Below are 21,319 nucleotides of genomic sequence, written 5' to 3'. Positions count from 1 at the left end.
CAAACCCAGGTCGGTCAGTCCTAAATTCAGTCTCACGCCCTCTACACAACAGTTGTCTCCCATGTGAAAGCTTTAAAAAGAGAGAGAGAGAGAGAGAGAGAGAGAGAGAGAGAGAGAGAGAGAGAGAGAGAAGCCATGTATGGAAAAAAGGATCCACTGAGCATCCACGTTGTCCCGGGAACATGGCCGTGAAGTGGAGCAGCTGTAGCCCTCACTGAGGCTCCGGGATCAGTGATGCCTTGGCTCTTTTTCTAGCAGCTTTCTCTCATTTTATTTATTTACTTTTGTCCTTTAGATTCCACATATAAGTGAAATCGTACTGTATTTGTCTTTCTGATTTATCTCGCTTAGCATAATACTTTCCCAGTGCATTCATGTTGTTGCAAATGGCAAGATTTCATTCTTTTTTGTTGCCGAGGAATATTCCATTGTCTGTCTGTTTATCTATCTATCTATCTGCATCTATACGTGTAGCTCTAGATATACAGACATATCTTTTTTATGCATTCGTCTATTGATAAACACCTAGGCTGCTACCATGCCTTGGCTATTGCAAGTAATGTCATAATGAACACAGGTGCATACATCTTTTTGATTACTGTTTTTGTTTTCTTCAGGTAAAATCCCAAAGTGGAATTGCTGGGTCGTATGGCAGCTCTATTTTTAATTTTTTGAGGAATCTCCATACTGTTTTCCATAGCACCTCTCATTCTTTAAGGTAACAAGGAAACAGAAGCATGTCCCTTAACAGGTACCTGGGTACCTACTTGATGCCTCTTCCTTATGTCAGAGACCGTGTTAAATTCATTTTTATATCCCCTGCTTGGAGTGGAGCCAGCACAATATAAGTGCTCATCTAGGATTTAGTCAACTGATTAATCCAGCTTTGCAGCTGAGATGATTGCATGTCACAAGAGCCCAGAACCTGCCTAGTTTTTGCTCAGGAAAGTCGGGTCTGGCTCTCACAGGGCAGTCTGTGTCCAAGTAATATAGCCAGTTTCCATGGCCTCCTCAAGAACCTCTATCACAGAGAATGTGTTGATTTTTTTTTTCTGTAGCTTACATCTGAATCACTTCCCAGACTAAATAATATCAGATGGGACTTCAGAATTCTGAGAAAGGATAAGCCACGCCAGAAAGCTGATGACTCAATTTTCCCCCTTTCAACCGGCTGTGCTGCCATTCCAGAGAGCCAACACACCCACGGTCTCATCAGAACAGAGAATTGGGTGCGGGGTGGGGGTCCAAACCGTAATCAATAAGATAAAGACCTTAGGAAAGAAACTTGAATAGAAAGGTCCACTCAGAAGCAAAAACTGATTCTACCCAAATACAGGGGTTGGGGGGGGGGACAAACAGAGAAGTCATAAAATATATAAATAAATTTGAAAAGACCTTTCAATTCAGGAAAATTTATATTTAGGTTAATTATATTGCAAGCCATCTACCCAACCCAAGCCAGAGTTCGAGGACTCAGCAGATCCGATGCAGTGGGAAGTCAGTGGGCTGGACACCAGGAAGCCAGTGTTGGGCTGAGCTCCTAACTAGCCCTGTGACCTTGGGTGAGGACCCACCCCACCTTTCTGGGTCTCCTTATCCTCATCTTTAAATAAGGGAAGGGAGGTTACTCTAGGTAAGATCCCTTCCAGCTACAAAATCCAACATTTCTGTACCTCGGCCCACTGGCTGATGCACGCCCTCCCCTCCGCTGCTGCGAGGCTCACCAAAATTCCACTGGCAACGTGCGCGACCGTCACACAGGCCAGCTTTTGTAGGCCTCCTCAGAGCGTGGTAACCACAGAAATAAACCCGAATGCACCAAAAAATGTAAATGGGTCATGAGTGCTCTTACACTTATGAAGTCAGCAGTGTGAAATGTATAACAAGATTGTCTACAGATCTTTTGTTGACACATGGTAAAAAAAAAAAAAAAAGTCTCCTCTTAAATATAAAAAGGCCCATTTGTTTGGTTCTCCACCAGATCGGTCTTGAGTCGGTAGCAATTGAAACACCGGTCTCAGTCACGATGGTGAGTTGCCTTCGCTAACACATACAGTGGAGGGAAACACGGGTTTTTTACAGAGACATCCTCTATTCTGCTGGGGGAGCTGGGGGAGGCAGGGGAAGTTGCCCTTGGCATTGACCAGACAATGAACTCATCATCCCGCCTGGCCCAGAAATAGAAATTGAACGTTAAACATAGCTCGCCAGCCTCAACTCCACGACCATCTCAGACTGAGGTTAAGTTGCTCATAAGAAAGTCAGAATCGAGGACGCTTATTTAATGTGTAATAATTTACCCTATCACTTCAATAATCCCCACAGCTCCACTGTCATCTAAAAGCAGTTATTAAGCACCTAATGTATGCACAGCCTCTCCTGGAATATTCCAAAAAGAGTCCTCTATATTGAGCTGCATGCACAAAAGTAAGAATATACTTAATGCCACTGAACTGTACACTTAAGAATAGCTAAAATGGTAAATTTTATGTTATATATAGTTTATCACAATTTTTTTAAAAGATACGAAAAAAAAAAAAGTTAGAATGCAGCCTGCAGACACACCTAATCACACTGATGCAAAACAGAAACAGCCAGTAAGCTATTTCCAGCACGACCCCGAATGTCTGGGGCAGATGATGTAGTAGCCTGTCCCCTGGCCAAAGGTAACTACGGTCCTGTGTTTTTAGCATCATGCCCAGACCCTGGGGGTGAATCTATGGCACTTTCTTCCCCTCCCAAGGTCTTAGTACCAAGGCCCGGACCCGTGGTGCTCCAGCCTAAACACCTCTCAGGACTGCCTGGCATGGAGTCAGTGTGGATTGCAGGGCCCCACCATCAAGGTCTTGATTCAACAGGCCTGTCTCGACAGCCAGGAGACAGCCCTTTTAAAAGCATCCTAGGAGGCTCCATAGTGTAGTGGTTAGCACATCTGCTTTACACGCAGAAGGTCCTGGGTTCGCACCCCAGGTGGAGCCACAGACCATAGCCCGGATGTGCCAGGCCCTGGGTGCACACTGCCAGTGCTTTGGAGGAGACACCCCACCTTCGGAGATCCAGTTCTTAAGGGGAAACAGCAACATCCATAGGTCAGGGGTAGAAGTGGGTGCAGGGGAGAGGGGCGGGGGGAATTAAAGAGAGGGAAAAAATAATAAACAAATAATAAATAAAAGTGTCCCAGGTGACTTGGGGGGATCCAGGTGCATTAGAGGGCCTTGGAACAGGGAGAGCAGATAAACCAGATGTGGCCCTTGCAAGGGCTTTAGAAATTTCCAAGGGGGCGTGGCCACAGGGACCGCTGTCAGCTCCTGCTCCTGCCCTGGGGCTGTATTCCTACTTCAAGGAGGCCCTTGACTTTGAGTCCTTGAACAAGTCAGGGCAAGGCACACAGTATCCAGTTCTACCACCTTTCCCACTGCCAGTGGATCATCGGCCAGAACCAGAAAGGCCAGATCCCAGGCTCAACTCTCTTCCACACCCCTCTGATCACTGACCCTCAGCCTTCACCCTCTGTGAAACGGTCCTGAAGACACCTGCCCTGGCCGCCTCCCACAGTGGCTGTGCCAGGGCTTCTAGCCCACGTTCTCCCAGCTGTGTGACCTGCGGCTCTTGACATTTCACCTCTCAGGACCTCAGCTTCTGCACCTTTAGAGTGGGAATAACAACAGTACTCGGCTACAGAGTTATCTAAATGAGCTTATGCAAAGAGAGCACTCAACCCAGGAAGACATACGCGGGGAGCATGTAGGAAGTCTGACTTACCGTATTTATTAACGCGTTGCATGTGGATATGCTTGGGAGGGAACAAATGCATGAGGTGACACTTTTCACTTTTATTATTTAAAAAAAAGACCAGCGCTTGTGCCTGCATGCCATCCACCCTGTAATCACAAATCGTGGCCCTCTGGCGTAAAGGTGACAAGAATGAGTTGCAGAGAGGCCAACACTTTTATTTCAAATGCAAGTTTCTCCACTCTCCAGGCAAGAGGCCATGGGACATCTCAATAAATCATGACTGAACACTGACGAAGGGGGGGCCCTAATGACAAAGGAGGGGTCCCCACTCCACTCCTCACAGACCAGCCGTCCTCAGGAGGGAGCCCCGGGGTGCCAGGCAGAAATGTCTGCAGACTGCACTTGACCTCACCCCACCTTCGGGCCACACAGAACTGCACACAGATCTCAGAACACATCCGGGAATTTCTGTTCCTCCCCACGGTCAAGCTGTTCCTGCTTCTGGAACTTCCTTGGCCTTCGGTTGCCTCAGCCTAGACCCTCTTCACCCCGATAATCACTCAGACTACAGCTTATGAGTCCCCACGCGAGGGAAGCCTTCTCGGGCACCCCTTCTATGCCGTCATCCTGCGTGTTTTCCTCAGAGTACTCACTCCTCTCTGAAGGGACCTCATCACGGCCCCCCTCCCCCGAAGAGCAAGCTCCAGGGGCCCCTCTGTCCCGCTCACTGGGGCAACAGTGCTTGGCACAGAGCAGGAGCTCAGAAAACACTTGTTGACCGACTCGTATATCCCAATTAGGGTGAACACAGAACCCGGGCACCCTGGGATCACCCCACTTTAATGCCTGTGGTCCTGGAGTCATGATTAACAGCTCCTCCTTTCACTCTACCAAGTGGCTGGGTTTGATGGCAGATCTTGCACTATTCTCACGAGAGGTGATACAGCCCCGGGCTTAAAAGCCGGGACATTCTAGACTCTAACTTGGGTATCAGTCCCATGCTGTCCCTTACTGCCATGTGATCCTCAGCCAGTCATGACCTTCTGATACAACCATCCTCAGAGCATTTTATGGAGGCTGCAAGACAGCACGTGTGTAAGCACTTGACACACGCCACACAGTAAACATTCGGTAAGTGTTATAAATAGTAATAATGACCATGACGTTCGTCCTCTGCAGACAGACAGACTCCTGGGTCCACCACCTACTATCTACGTGACCCGGGCTCATTCACCTATCCTCCTTGCCACTTTCTCATCTCTAAAATAGGGAAAAAAATTCCTACATTCACAGGGTTGTTGTGAGGATGAGATGAGATCACTCGGGAAAACCACAGTGCCTTGCACATCCTGAGCATTGAATAAACAGTAGCCATTAGTAACATACATACGATTGTTGCCTTGCTTCCTAAATTCATGAGTTTCTTGAGGACAAGAGCCCCATGCACTCACTTCTTTATCCCCAATACGAAATGCCTGGCACCGTTCTCTGAAGGAAGGAAAGCTGTGGCTTCTTTTTGAGGTCGTCACATGCCCGTCGCCACCCAGTGTGACTCTGGACGTGAGAGGCAGTAGGTGAGAACAGAGAAGCCCGTGGCATGGGTTAGAGGCACAGCACCACGGAGAAGGGAGATCGGCTGGGAGGGTAATGGGTTCACAGATGGTAAAATCCCCAGCTGCTCGTACACCTACTAGTGGGAGGGGGAGGCTTGTTAAATGTTAAAAATGAGTCAGCTTTCTCTTAGACAACCAGAACAACAACGGAGACAGTGATGATGGCGACTGCGAGAGGCATAAACAGGGTGTGGGTGTAGGAGAGAAAGGGCACCTGAGCCGGGCTCCTGCGAAACTTAACCCTTTACATGCAAGTGGGGGGGAGCTGGGGGCGCAGATTTAATTTAGATCCTCCCCAATGGGCTGGAGCACAGCCTGGCTCACAAGATGCTCGTTTCGTTCTCCACTGAAACCACTGCAGAGATCACACACAGGGCGGTTCGGTTTTGCAGGCTGTCAGATATGTCAAGACCGTTAACTGTTCCTGAGTTTAGCAATTCGGCAGATTGTGGAGTGGGGCTGCTCAGATGGCCAAGAGCTTTGATTGCAAAGGGAGTTTCTTTTGCAATCTTGTCCTCTTCCACCAACCGTAAAATAAGATTATGAAGATGGGTAGACTGATGAGGTGCATCCCGGGCAGCGTGGAGGCACCCCATAGAATTTGGACCCCACATTCCTATCTGAGAATCTCCCCGACTTCGTTATGTTCTTATCCCAGGCGTAACACTTCAGCTTCCCATCAGTCCTGTGTCTGCCGAGACCCCAGCTGCCTGCGATGTGCTCAGCTAGAGCTGTGTGGTAGAGGGATCACAAAACGGAATCGCACGCCCTCCGAGCTCTTCTCGACGTTTGGAAGGTGACTGCTCAGAATGGGAACCTGGGAACATGAGGGGGCCTTGTCTGGAAGTAAACTGTCCACAAATCCTGATAACCCTTTAAATAAATCCAGCAGGTTGTATTTGTCATGTGTCTTTTTTTCGTTCTGAATATAATACATTATGAAAAACAGGGGGGTCTCATAAATTGAGCTCTGGTAACTAATATGGTTACTTCAGGAGGGTCCTCTATCTCTAGAATTCCTTCCACCAGCATAACTAAGTAGAGAAGTTTCTCTCGTTTTGATTTATAGGTTGGCAGCTTTACTTACGAGTGTGCCATCTGGAGCCAGACTACTGGCCTCCAATCCCACCTCGATCACATTCTTGGTATTGATTACCGAACCTCTGCAGGCCTCAGTTTTCTCCTCTGTAAAGTGGGAATAGCAGTCATACTTAACCTCTCTGGGCTGTTGTGGGATTGAGATATTATGAGGGCACTTTAAAAGACTGCCAGGCACGCTTTTAACTACTTACTTTATTAAGTAAATACTTAATATGTCTACAAACATAAGACAGCATTGACTTAAAGAGCTAATGACCTACTTTTCTTTGAAAGATCTCCACGGGTAGGTTTCTGCTTTTATTTTAGAAATAGAAAGGCAGTAGAGAATACTGATTAAGGGCACAGATGACAAAGTGACATTGCCTGGGAATGAACCTCAGTTCTGCTTCTTACTTGCTGTGTGACCGTGGGCAAGTTACTTAACCTCTCTGAGATCTAGTTTTCTCATCTGTAAAATGGACATGATATAGTCTATTGTCTTCAGGCTGAAATCAGTTAATAAATGTCAAATGCATAGCAAACGAGTAATAGCAAAAGATGATAGTTGTTGCAATTCTAAGGGAGGTCCCATCAGCAATCCCCATGGTCACAATTGTAAAAAGCCAAGATGACGTTCAAAGTCTCAGGAAGCAACGAGGTACCCAGCCATGAGCGGCTCGCACCCCATCTCGGCTCTGTTCAGTGTTACTGACTTACAGCTCATCTGTAAAGATGTAGCAAGAAGAATTCAATCAAAACTGGCCCAACTCACTGCCCAGTCCCCTCTGTCCCCATTCTGTGGCAAGGCTGAGAGCTAAGAGGGGCAAATAAGGAACGAATGCACAAACAGTGAGAGAGAGAGAGAGGCCCACTGGCCTTTTTCCATGGCAACAGGAGCTGCCAGACAGCAGAGCAGCAAGTGACCACAGGGAAAGAGGAGAGCCTGGCCGTTCCCCCAGTCAAAGCACCAGAGCATCCATGAGGCCAGAAGGCAGAGAGACCGCAGCCCACTCCTCTGAGCCCTGCTGTGGGAGGGCAAAAGACACACTGGCCTTTCCCCATGGCCACTTGTCCTGGGAAGCCACGGATGCACAGACAAGCTTAGCCTCTCTACACCTTTCGCACAGCTCTTGGGAACATCTCACTGGAGACAGAACAACACAAGACAGTGTGTGTTTCAACAGGAGTGAAACCGGAGGTGCTGTGGGCACTCAGCAGAGAATAAGTTTCCTGGAAGAGGGAGCTGGGCCTTAAAGCACACAGTGAAGTGGAAGAGGAGGCAGGGAAAGAAAGGCAGTGACGCGGGCCCAGCGTACCCAGCGAGCACCTCTCTGTCCACGGAGAAGCAAATCGCTTAAAGCAAACCTTTTTCTGCCTTCTAAGGAGGGACTGAATTGTGCGCCTGATCTCAGTGAATCTCGAAGGTATCTTGTAACTGCACTGCCTACCTGAACACACCCCGACTTGTCGGTGAGCCTCAATCCCAGATGCAGCTCGCCTGTTCCAGGTGAAGTGCCCCATCGGACTCTCCCCTCCCCGCCCTGCCGGCTCAATTGCCCAAGAATTTTTGCAACTTTAACTTGGCCAGCTGAAGTAGCTCTTATATTTTCAGTGTAATAGTACATTTTATCGTTTGGAGACATCAGCAAATTTTGCCTCTGGTGAATTGGACCTGATGGAGAACCTCGGGTTTAAAGGTATAGAGGGAAAACACACACACACACACACACACACACACACACACACACACTTTTTATATATGTGTGTAAGGGCTGCACAAGGTGGTCTCTAGACTCCCTTCCAGAACGGGAGCACAGAGACACCGGCAGCTGGTCTGACCACCTCCACCCCTTGCCACCAGGGAGCCTCAAATCCCTACCATCCAAGGCCCCCCAGTGGGTTAAAGGCAAATATCTTATTGGGAGAAAAACAGTACATTGGCAAATGAGCACTGACTTTCATCCTGGACAATCCCCTCCCTCGGCAGACTTGGGGAGAAAATGGGTAAGATGTGACGGGTTTTAGGGTGGAAAAGGAAGTGAGCTCCAAAAGCCTTGAGCAGTCAGGGGTGACAGGAACATAAAAACGGCAGTTAATTTTTTTTTTTTTTTTTTTTTTTTGCGCACCTGCTAAACACTGGCCACTGCGATTCAGAGCTCAGAAGCACTCTCTCATTTAATCCTCTCTGCAACGCTTAGAGGTAAATACTATTATCCCTACTTTATAGGGAAGAAACTGAGGCACTGAGAGATTCGGTGACTTGCCCAAGGTGACACACTGTTCATTCGTTCCTTCAACACATTTATATTTCACATGTGGCTCCAGGCGCACACTGCACCAGACTGGGAGCCAGAGACTGGCCAGGCTGGGATCCAAACCCAAACGTTTGGATTCTAGACTTAATGCCCCAGGGGGGGCCAGTCCCTATAGGAAAACAAGAAGTGTTTTCTGAACCATGAAGACACATGCAGGAGGCCCCCTCTTCCAGGGGAACCCAGGTCCCAGCCCATTTTGGGGTATCCTGGTTACTCCAGGAAGAAGGAGGGGGTCGGCCCTGGAGGAAGCCCAGGTCCCGCTGGACAGCCCTCCTGGAAGCTGGGACTCCTTCCTCTCTGAGTTAGCCTCATCCGTGATGCCTACTCAGTGCCTCCGCATAGTAGGACTGCAAATAGCTGTTCCAAGAACGTATTCCGCTCACACCTCAGCAGTGCCAGGCCCCTGGAATCCCTCACACAGAGGGTGACCAGGAGCTGACAGCAGAGACAAAAAAGCACCTTATCAGGAAGGTCCGCCAGCCTCCCACACATTCTAGCACCTGACAGAGCCTACGCTGCGTCCCTCCCAACCACGACCTGACATCCCCGCCAGGGAGCCTCCTTCGTGGGCGCCGAAAACCACCAAGAGCGGATACACACCACAGAACTTCCCCCGGGGCCCGGAACCAGAACGCCGCCTCCACGAGGCTACGCCAGGCCAAATACAGGTGAGTTTATTTGTTGCCAATTGATCACAGAGAAAGTCAAGTTCTGGGTGGCTAGAACAGGCTGAAATCAAACTTGTGGAAGAAAAGGCTATTACGTTTATTGAAGAATCCATGCATAAAGCAATGGAGCTACAGTCAAGGTAAACAGAAAAAGGTTTCGGCTTATGGGCCTTATAACGAGGCATACTTTAGAAGACCGATGTGAGGATTAACTTGAAATAGTGTGTGGAGGCTCCGTGGCTGGCACGGAGCGAGCACTCGATAACAATAACGACAAAAAAAAAATTGGGGTATTGTTCCCATCAGACTCCAGCAGAGTAAAATCAATTTCAATTCAAACTGCCGGTGACCCCTGAATCACTTCCATTTCAAGGCCTGGAAATATCTTTTACTTTGCTGTGGCAGAGACTGGATTTGACCCCGCCTCCATCATCTGATTAGGATGGGAAATTGAGTTAGCCACTCAGACAACTAGAATAAAGACTAGATTTCTCAGCTTCCCTCCTGCAGGGAGAAATGGGCCACATGCCCCGGTTCCAGCCAGCGCGATGTGAGCAGAAGCGCTCTGTCAACTTGCAGGTGTCGTGGAAAGGCATCTTGGACCATGTGGATAAAGTCAACATTCTAGGGAAGGCAGACTCATACGACAGAAGGACCGGCCACATCAGGCCGTGTCAGGACTGTTTTGTGAGAGATGACCCTCCACCTTCTGTAAGCCGTTGTTATTTGGGGAAACATGTCATAGCTGTCATAATACGTATGCTTGTGTTTTCCTATCCAGTCCTCACAAGTACTGGGTGAGGTTGGCAAAATTATCTCAGTCATCTCACAGATGAGGAAAAGGGCCACAGGGGAAGTTAAGTGACCTGTCCAAGCCACACAGCCCTGAAGTGGCTGAACTCCAATTCTAGGGATCTTCTTCCAGGTTATGGGACGCTTCTGTTCCAGACTTTGTCCCCAAGGAACACTGCTGACCCCAGCAGAATTCAATTCACAAAAAAATTCGATGAGCACCTTCTGGTACCTCTGGCATTCTGCTAAGACCAAGAGACACGGGATGGATAACATAGAGCTCCCAACTTCAAAGTACGATGGTCCGGCAGAGGGATGACAATGTAGGACCAGCACCTTCTTTAGAATACGAGCGACAGTTTACAAAAGGTTTCCTTAGTCATTATGGATAAAAGAACAAGGACATAAGCTTCAGAAACTTAGTTTGTAGAGGTTAAATGACGAATCATTCACGATCGCTCGGTCAGTGGAGGAACTAAACCAGATCTCCTATCCTCCTCCAAGTTCAAGTCAGGCTTCCTTTCTCCTACCCAATTACAAAGCACTATACATAACTGGTGTTGTCCACTGGGCCATGACCATCCCTATCTCCTATCTCAAGATGCTTTCCCCGTGTTAGTCCTAGAAGGCACCAGGATCCCCACCAAAGGCCCAACCAAATCCTCCTATTGCTCCACCATGATGAATTCCTAGGTTAACTCTAAAGCTATGTCTCTCTATATGTGAGCAGAGGGTAAATTCACAAGCAGAGGTGAGTTGAATAATATTCATACAACTGCCCTGTCTTTTTCCAATATTAATTCAGTTTCCTATAGGTCTATCTTGATGTGCATCCGATCATAACTCACCAGTACTATCGTTAAACACCCAACCTTGACCTTTAAGCTCCTGCATGATGTAGCCCTGGCCGAACTCTCCGACTCCACCCTAGTCACACCGTTCCTCTCAGCATACCAAGCTCGTTCCCAACTCTGGGCCTTTATCCTCGGTGTTCGCTCTGCCATGAACATTTCCTCAGAACTACACGTGGCTCACCCCTTTACATCCCTTAAGTGTCTGCTAAAAAGTCACCTCTTCAGAAAGGCTTCTTCTCAGCCCCCTCTTCCAAAATAGCTTCCCCACGCCTGTTCCCTAACACTCCTCTATGGCATTCTTGGTTACTCCAAATTATGTGACTCACCAAGCATGCATTTATTTGCCGACAATCTGTCTTCCCCGCTGAAATGGAAGCTCTATGAGAGCAGGGGCGTGGTCTTGCTTAGTTCACTGCTGTATCTCTAGTGCCTGGAACGGAGCCTGGCACATCGCAGGTGTTCAGTAAGCATTTGCAAAGCGAGTGGGTAAATCAATTTGTTGAACATGTACTATACGCCAGGTACTGTGCTGGCCTCTGAGGATTCAGAGATTTAAAAACAAACGAACAAGGCACTATTCCTATCCTTGAGTTCACGGCTGAGAGACAAAGATGGCTAGAGAGGTGTCCGAGCCCAGAAGTGACAGAGGAGAGAGAACCTCGGGTGTTCTGGAGGCACAGAAGAGGGAGCATCACCCCACCCCCACCCTACTGCTGGATATAGAGGACCCACCAGCTCCCCCCGCCCCGGGGAAACCTGAAATTGCAAGGCACAAGCCCTGCCCTCAGACTCACCCTCCACTCGTGGGAGACGAGGTCTCCACACTGATGCCAGACGGAGAAGGTGACCTCACCGCTTCTTTATGTTGGCTCAGTGACTAACCTGCTTAGGAAGCAGTCACCCACACAGACGCTTAAAATGATTAAAAGCGTTTTTTCCTCGTGTTTATACTGAGATCTAATTGACATGCAGCATTATATTAGTTTCAGATGTACAACACGATGATTCGATATTTGTACACATGGTGAAAGGATCACAGTAAGTCTAGTTTAACACTCAGTCACCGCAGTTCCAAAGTTCTTTTCTGGCGATGAGGACTTTTTTAACTTGCGCTCTTAGCCACCTTTAAAGATTCAACACGGTATTATTAAGTAGAGTCATGGTGCTGTGCCTACATCTCCGGGACTTGTGTTACAGCTGGAAGCTTGTACCCTTTGCTTGTCCCTTCTCCCATATTTCCCGGCACCCCCTCCCCCGCCCACAACCACTTAAAGGCGTTTTTGAAAAGTTCCTATTAGAGATGCTGCTAGTGCCTAAGGACTCAGAATGAAGAGTTTCTGTCTAAAGGGAGAGGAGGATGACAGACGGCACAATAAAATTAAGGTTACACACTTGGGGGGGGGGACGTGTGGAGTGAGGGGACAGGCATGCCGGCCCCTAATTTGCAGGTGAAGTGACTGGGGGCTTGGCTTCCAGAAGCCTCTGGCAGGCCCACCAGCCGGGACGGCTCCCGCTCTTCCCGTTACTCACTGAGGCTGCTGAGGAAAAACGAAAGGCCGAGGGAGATGTCTTGTGACGGCTGAGACCGAAGTCTTGACGAGGGACAGGAATTGTGCAACCGCGTGACCGGAGGTCAGAGTGGCCCCTGCTACTGCGGGAAAAGGTTCTCTCGACGCAGCGAAGCTGGACCTTTGGTGGCCCCGATGGAACCGCCCGGCTCCAGCGCTGGGCCTCCGTACAGGCTGTCCCCACCCCCTGACATCCCTCCCTCCTTTCTTGCTCCTCCTCATCCCACTGCTAAGTCAAGCCTCCCTCCTCCACGAAGCCTTCTCTGATTGCCGCAGCCTGCACTGATTTGGAATCACAGAAACTTCGGCATGTCGGAGCCAGAAGGAAGCTTTGAGACTAGCTGGTCCAGATCCCACATTTTCCGGGAGACGAGCCTGAAGTCCATGAGGTGGAGGGACCGGGCTTCCGTGCCTCTCTCACATGGTTGTCCTCCCTCCACGCTCTCCGCTCCTAAAAAAAGGCCGCCCTCCTTCGCTACTGGCTCCCTCCATTCATTCGCTAAATACTCCCTCCTCTCCTGCCATCTGCCTCCGAGACCGAGCCCTGCCCACTTGACCACCTGAATTCCTCTCCGGCCGCCCCCTCCTTTCTCACCTTCCTTCGTGCCTTGGCTCAGGCCCTGCTCCTCTCTCCCCCAGGCTGTTATATAAGACTGGTGATGGCACCCAGAGTCCCCTTTTGTCCTTGTACCTTCCTCTCAAAACTCACTACAACCCACCTTACCACACCTTCCCCCCCACACACACACACTTCAGATCCTTCAATGGCTCCCCCAGTGCCTAGTCCAGGACTGAGTCCAAAGTCCTCAGCAGGCCCCATAAGCCCTCCATGAGCTGGCCTCTCCAGCCTCAGGGGGCCCAGCTGTGAACGAGCTCCCCCCTCCCCTCGCTGCCCATTCCTACCCTACAGCCATCTCCACTGTCATGGGGGTAAATTGTGTTCCCCCAAAAGATATCCTAGTCCTAACTGCTGGGTCCCTGTGAATGTGACCTTATCGGGAAATAAAGTCTTTGCAAATGTAATCGAGTTACGACGAGGTCCTATGGGAGTTGGGCGAGCCCTAATCCTATGACTGGCGTCCTTATAAAAAGAGGAAAATTCGGACACGCTGACAGTCAGAGAGGAAGACAAGGTGAATGAAGGCGGAGCGCACAGAGAGAATGCTGTGCGAAGGCGGAGGCAGAGATTCGGGAGATGCGTCCATAAGCCACGAAGGCCGAGGACTGTCAGCGACCAGCAGGACCTGGGAGAGGGGCATGGACACGGTTTTCCCTCAGAGCCTCCTGAAGGAATCGACCTTCGATTTCAGAATTCTGGCCCCCAGGACTGACAGAATGTTGTGTCGAGCTATGTAGTTCATGGTCACTCGTTATGGCCGCCCTGAGAAACTGACACATCCACGCGGACCCCAGGACCCCAGAGTCCCGTCCCCTGTGTCCCTTACGATCTCTTAGCTAGTGCGATGGAAAAGCGGGGCTTAGGAGCCAAACCTGGCTTCCAGTCTCAGCTCCATAACTTCCCAGCCAAACCACCTGGAACAGGTCCTTCGAGGTCTCTGAGCCTTGGTTTCCCCTCTGTTAAATGGGGCGCTATGTTATCTTGGGTATTGCTGATAATATACAAAACTAATTTCCATAGATTAGAAGATCAATAAGCACCAGCTGCTCTTGCTGTGACTTCTCTTCCTGGAAGGTCTTTCTTGTTCTTCCAAAGCTCAGACCAGGACCATCCTCCGCACAGAGCAAACTGTGCTCTGTCTCAGTCATCCTTTCTCCCTTTCCTGCCCCCAGGCTGTGAGAGGGCCCTGGACCTCGTGCCCAGAGAGCAGTGTGGAGTCTGGATCTCTCTGGAGACTTCTTTGTGAGACTGCCAGCACCCAACCTGTTGCTTTGAGAGACAAGCCCCTGGCTGGATCCATCTGCCTCAGGGACAAGCTGCTTAATGGAGTGAGAGTTGGCTCCAGGGAAGACAATGAATTTTAATGCTACCAGACAGAGCAGTCAGACAGAACCCAGCCCTCCAGGCATGGCCATGAGGGACTCCTCTGCACCTGAGCTCAGGGAGGCTGGGTGACTTGTACAAGTTCCCACTGCTGGCTAATGGCAGTTAGTTCCAAAACCGAGACCAGTTGTCTATGAGCTCTATGAAGAATAACGTGTTTTATAGAAGTTAAAAAATATGCAGAAAGGAAGAAAGGAAGACAGCAAAGTGGGGGTGGAGGAGAGAAAAAAGGGAGAGTTACAAACTTCTAGTCTCGAAACCGAGCAAAAGTTTTTTTTTGTTCTGGGCCACTCCAGATTCGTGGAATTTAAACCCCAAATCTTGAAAGTGAAAATCCTATTACAGAAAAATATTTCCCTCTCCTTTGGGTCGAGTTCTTCTTACCCTACTAATTTTCACTCCCCATTCTTCCCATCGAGACTCCTTTCCATTGGAGTCCCATAAAAGGGAGGGACAATGGCCCTGATGTAGTGGTGTCAAAGGTGCAGAGTCCCCTGCCCTCCTCCAGAGAGGAGCCTCGAGATGAGCAGAACCGGGGTTATTACCGGCCCTCCTAACGCTGCTGGGATCAGAGCTTCCTAACCCACGTGCTGAGCGTTAAGAGCGTGCATTGGCAGTGACCCTGAGAGGGCCCCACGATGCCACTGAACGCCGTGTGCCTAACAGGGCACTGAACGAATAAACGAATGAATGGCCAAGTGCACGAATGAATGAAACAGACAGTCCTTCTGACCACAAGCTTAGAAACTGGGTTTTCTAATCATTCACCCATCTCAGTGCAGCTTCGAGCCCCCCTTTCTCCTAATTCCGCATGGGGAGAACGATGCCAGTATAACCGACCAACTCAGGGCCTCAGGTTCTGGTCTTGGCTCAAGCCCATATGAACGTTCACACAGCCAGCAGAGGAGGGCCCTCCTGGGCAGCTACTGCGGCTGGTCCCAGCCTGTGAAGTCATGGAAGTCTCCATTAAAAGGAAACTTAAGGCAGAAAGGCCAGTACTGGGCGCATAACGAAGCAGAGCTGCTCTGGTGGGGAGGGAGGGGCTGCTCACTCCCGCCCCACCCTGCCCCCACCATCCTCCCCAGTGCCCCCGAGATTCCTCTGTGGAAGCCCAGGTGCCCTGGCACCCACGTGAAAATGACCGATTTCATTTTATGCAGTACAGGACCAGGAAGGTAGGGACGAACTCTCCGTCACGGCCAAGGGCGGTGGGTAGAATCAGGCCCAGAGCCCGCGTATCCTTGTTCCTGGTCCATTCTCATTTCCGATCACTCCTCCGAACACTGATGAGCTACGCCCTCCAAGACAGGCATTTCCTCCGGAGGACACAGTCCCTAGGGCCATGCTGTTCCCTCTGCCTGGCTTCCCCCTCCTCTCTTCCTGCCGATGGTGGACACACTCTAAGACAACCCCCAGAGATCCCCAAATCCTGATGTTCACAGCCTTGTGAAATATACTCCCTTGAGTGTGGGCTAACCTAAAAACCTGCTTCCAACCAACAGAATACAGGAAAGGCGAGATGTCACTTCTGTGACTATGTTGCCTACGATTGACTCTGACTTCCATTTTGCCATCGCTCTCTCTCCGTGGCTTTGATGAAGCAAGCCGCCATGGTGTGAGCTGCCCAGGGGAGACACCCACACAGCAAGTCAGCCTCTGGCCAACAGACAGAAGGGCCTGAGGTCCCGAGTCCAACAGTCTGCAAGGGACGGAACTCTGCCTGCAACCACGTGAGCCTGAAAGCGGACCCCTACCCAGCCAAGCCTTGTGATGAGGAGCTAGGCCTGACTGGCGTCTTCCCTGCGCCCCCCCCCCCCCCCCCCCCGGGAGACAGCCTGCAGCAGAAGACCCGCCTAAGCCTTGCCCGTCCTCCTGACCCAGGGAAGCGACGAGATAACAAACCGAGATAACAAACGTGTGTCGTTTTAAGCTGCTGAGTTTGTGACAATTTGTCATAAAGCTTTGGTAACTTAATACACTGCCCTAGAAAATTACTACTTGCCTTTTGAAATGCAGTTCAAAGGGCACTTCTTATGGGAAGCCTTCGCTGAAAAGTCAGGTATTCCCTCTACGGCCGCCACCACCACCTCATCATCTCCATCATCACAGCTAATGTTCCTCGAGGGCTCACTCTGTGCCAGGTACTGTGTTCAGTGTTTCGCTTCTACCAGCTCATTTAATACTCAAAACGAATGTATGACGGAGGTACTCTTACTTCACCTCATTTTACCGAGGAGAAAACTGAGGCCCCAGGAGGCTTTCAAGGCACACGGATTGGATCCCACATAGTCTACACTGATAAGCATTTCCCTACGCTCTTTCTCAGCCCCACAGTTGTAACTAGTTGCTGGCTTTTCCGTCTCTCCTTGTGGTCGGTGGGATCCCTGGGGATAGGGATGCTGATCTTTCATGCCGCAGATCTTACCGAGCATGGACTACGTGCCAGGCATCCTGTTAGGTACAGCCAAGGGTGGGAGAAGGGGACGGTGGTGAACAAGACAGGTAAGTGCATGTCCTTTGCTCTCCGGGAGCTCGTTTTCTCAGAGAAAGAGACAGAAAAGAAATACGAAACAAGACCATCTCAGAGAAATGTAAATCAGAGACTAGGGGGGCTACTTTCGATTCGGGCCACCAGGAAAACCCACCCCAGCCTTGCTGGATCAGAATCTGCATTTGAATAAGATTGCCGGGTGATTTCTGTGTGCATTAAAGTTTGAGGAACTCTAGTCTATGGTACTCCAAAAACTGCTTGTTGAATGAATGAATGAATGAATGAATGAAATGAATGCCCTGCAAACCAAGTTTCCAGTTCCAACTGCAGCCTTCACAACACCCAGACAGCCTCCCCATCCCAGACAGCAGGGAGGGTATCAATCTCACACCCTATAAAGTCGGCCTTGACTGACAACTGTTACCAGAACGTGAAGGAGACCACCAGCCCATTTCGGGATCAAAGCACCCAACAGCTGCCCCGCGCCCAAGTGTTTCACAGCCTCCGATCCCTCCGCCCCCAACTGTGTCCCCACAGCCGCGCGTGAAGTTCTAGATTCCCATACTAGTCCCCAAATGGCTATCAAACCCACACAGCTTGGTTAAAAATACTCTTCGCACTTGTTAGGTCTCCCCCGCCATTAAATCACCTCGAGGAATCTGGCAGCTCTAATTAACAAAATATGTAAATCCAGCCTTTCCATAGAGGGAACACCCTTCTAAATTGCGCGGGCACAGCACGAGCCCGAAAAGAGGGGGTGACGTTATGTCACTCTTTCTTGCAAGACCTAAAAGTCACTGAAACTGGGTGATTCCAGAGTGGTGCTTTTTTGTCCCTTAAAGCTGAAGTACCTCTAACAATCTATAACCAATACACGAAATCAGGTAGGCACAAGCTATAAACTGAAGCTCAGGCAACCTCCCTGTACCCCACCCCATGGAACTGCTGCTGTGGCCCCCTTAACACCGACGTGGGCGTCGACGGGGCGCCTGTCGGACCCCAGAGCTCCGCTAGCCGTAATGTGAACATGGACCTGTCCGCGTGCGATTGCACATTAATTTTTCTGTTGAAAGCCTGTCAAGAAAATCACTTTTGTAAAATTGGAAACTGCTTTTCTTTCTTCATAGAGTCCCCCTCTCCTCTCCAAGTCTGGGAGTATATGCTAGTGAATTCCAATCCAAGATGGTAGGGTAGGTCGCCTCTGAAATAAAGCCAAAGCCTGGAAACTGCAAAGAATTAATCTGTAATGTGTTTCCAGTGGGGATCGTCAGTACTCACCTTATTTTCCTCTTTATCCATACTATTAGGTGGATGAAGGAAATAAGAGAAAGCGCGCCCCAGCGAGCCCCGGGAGAGAGTTAAACTGTGGTCACCCCGCCAGCCAACACCATCTTACCGGATGTCCCCTGAGCTTCACCGTCTGGACAATGGCAGAGATTCACCAAGGTAACCCAAAGACGATCTCTGCCTCCTTTACCACTTGGCCAGACACATCACCACCAACAGGAAAAGAGGGTGTTCGCTGGCCCCTTTTGCTCCTCCACTTTGATTTCAGGTGGAGAAAGGTCTTGTAGCATAATAACGCATTGACTTTTGCAATGAATTATGATCATATTGGGCAAGCGAGACATTCCCATTCCATCTAAGACCCCTTAAGAGCACCAGTTGGCCAGCGATGGCCCACAGGCCAAATCCTCCTGGCTGTGAGTTTTTATTAAGTTTTCCTGGAAGACAGCCATGCCCATCCATTTATTTATTACCTATAGGTGTTTTCTCTCTATCACTGAACAGCTGAGAAGCTGTGACAGACACTGTGTGGCCCGCAAAGCCTAAAACGTTTACTACCTGGTCCTTGAAAACGTTTGCAAACCTTGCTTTCGGTAAAAGAGGCAATGTTCACAGCAAAGTTAAAGTACAAGGCATTTTCCATTCTGCTTATAGAAAGATCAAATGTGCAACTGACAAATGATCCCCCAGATCCTGATCTCTAAGCTTGAAAGTAACTTTGCCTTCATATCCGAAGAGGATGGTCCGACCACGTGGGAAGATGTCAGCTGGCCCAGGAAAAACGCTACAGACAACAAAGAACCCACACTGCTCCTCTGCTACAGGCTGTACCGGAAGAGCCCAAAGGCGCATTTCCTGCAGCCAAAGGCGGTGGTGACCTCCAACCGATGTTCCCCCTACACGTCCACGCAACGTGGCCGAGAGGGGCACCTCGAATCCGGTGTTGTAAACAGTCCAGTGGGTGGGCAGCTAGGAATCGGCTCCGAGTGTACGGTTTGCAGCCGGCTGAGAAATAATGGCTTCTTCTCAGCATTTCTTCCAGCTGAAGTGAGTCCTCATTTCAAAGCCTGGTCTGGGTCTTCCAGCGCTTCATCATTCTCTCCTTCGACAGGCAGGCGGCAGAGCCCAGACTTGTCCATCAGGCCGAGTCCTCCGAGCACAATCACTCATCTCCTTACATCTCTTTCCTTCTCTGCCTTTGCTTTTCCTCTCTGGGCCTCTGATGAGGTGGAACTGATAAATCACTTACAATCTTTTTTTTTTTTTTTTTAAACAAAGAAACTGACACCTGGGTATCAAATTTGCAAAAATCCTGAAGATGATATAGAAATATTCTTTAAAACAGTTTTTGCCTTTTTCCCCCTAACAATGGCCCCGATTTTGGCATTCTCCTTTATTATACATTTTCCACCTGCTGGAGGATGGTGGCGACTGGGAGGTGAGCAATTTGCCAGGAGAATATGTAAAGGAGGAAGCTGACCTCGCGAGGAAGGAATTTCCCAGTAGACATCCCCGATGGCCTCATTCTCTCCACCGTGCTCCCACCACCGCCCGGCCCCACCCCGAGCCCACGCAGGACTTCGCAAGGGAAGCGCAGTGAGTCTGCATGCAGCCGCTCTTGTTTCCTCTTCTGGAGACTTCGCTGCAGACATGTTTTGACGATCTGCATGTATTTCCTTTCTTCCAACCTGATTTATCACCGTGGTGGGTACTTGTTTGAGAAAACCAACTGTTCCGCCGTGAAGGGCAAGGTCAGTTTACGGTGTCTGGAGAGGTATCCACTGAGATGGAGGACAGCGGGGAAGAGGTTTGTCATTTTGATGATAACGGTGCTAGTTAACTTTGTCGAAAAGGCAGTCTGAAAATCAAACCATTCTACTCGGAAAGTCTTGCCCTTTCGGACATTCTTGGTTGCCTTCCAACGGCCCGCTTCACTGCCAACAGATGCCTGCCTGTGTTCAGAGAGGCAAGCGGCCCAGCTCTAAGGAATGACACATGAATGGTCTATGCCAGTGACAGCACGTTCGCCAACCCCCACACCTTCGTCCGTTCACTTTTCCTTGCCTTTCCTGCAGCTAGGAAAGGCCCCGTGACCCAGTTCTGGGTGAGAAGGTGTAAAAAGACCACTCGGAGGGATGTGGATCGGAACCTGGCACAGAGTAAGCCCTCTATAAAATTTAGCTAGTGTTATTGTTGTTATCATTATTATTATTCATCTTAATGGAAACTTTTCTTCCCTTTTCTCTCCCCCTTCTTTCTTCTTCTCTGACCCCCGGGCAGAGAGCCAGGGCTGGTAGGGGCCAGCTCACAGGAGTTGACCGTGGGCACCTCTGCCCAACACTAAGCTCAGCGACATCCCATTAGTAGCTTGAAAATCAGCCATGATGGAAATATTTACACCCTGGCAATGGGCAAATGCCGCAAACCAAGACATTCATTCCCAGAGAACTAGTATTTAAGCGTGTACCAGCATACCACTTCTACCTGCCTCCTTCTCTCTTTCCAACCACCCAGCTTCCTGTCATAAACCGCTGAGCATCTACTGTGTAAGGGGCATTATGTTTGGTTCTCCATGAAAACTCAAAAGTAAATAAGTCGCTGTCCTGCTTTCAGTGAGTTTACAGTCTAGCAACAAAGTCGTATCAATTATGATACATTTGGCTGCAAAGAACAGAAAGCTTAACCAGCGGTGGTTCACTTAACCAAGTCTAGAGGTAGACATGGGTCTGGCCGCCTTGCCATCATCAAGGATCTCAACAGTCCCACCCTCAGCGGCCACCCTTTGTGTGTAGACTTCTCCCCCGCCTGCTCCTTGTCTCATATGCACAAAAGAGCTGCTACAGTTCCAGGTATCAAGACTGCATTCAAAAGCAGGAAACAGGGGCAAAGACTTTTTTCTTTTTGTCCAAGAAGA

At 49.6% G+C, this 21,319-nt stretch overlaps 1 protein-coding gene across 2 annotated transcripts in view; it reads right to left on the bottom strand.

The window, feature by feature from the left end:
• Positions 1–21,319, bottom strand: part of CHST11 (carbohydrate sulfotransferase 11) — a 237,034-nt gene that overhangs the window by 141,834 nt on the left and 73,881 nt on the right. The gene's annotated exons all lie outside the window — the stretch shown is intronic.

The sequence above is a fragment of the Rousettus aegyptiacus genome, unplaced genomic scaffold (assembly GCF_014176215.1).
Source record: "Rousettus aegyptiacus isolate mRouAeg1 unplaced genomic scaffold, mRouAeg1.p scaffold_m13_p_2, whole genome shotgun sequence".
Lineage (NCBI taxonomy): Eukaryota > Metazoa > Chordata > Mammalia > Chiroptera > Pteropodidae > Rousettus > Rousettus aegyptiacus.
Note: the sequence above shows the minus strand (reverse complement) of the source record. Positions and strands in the feature narration are given on the sequence as shown.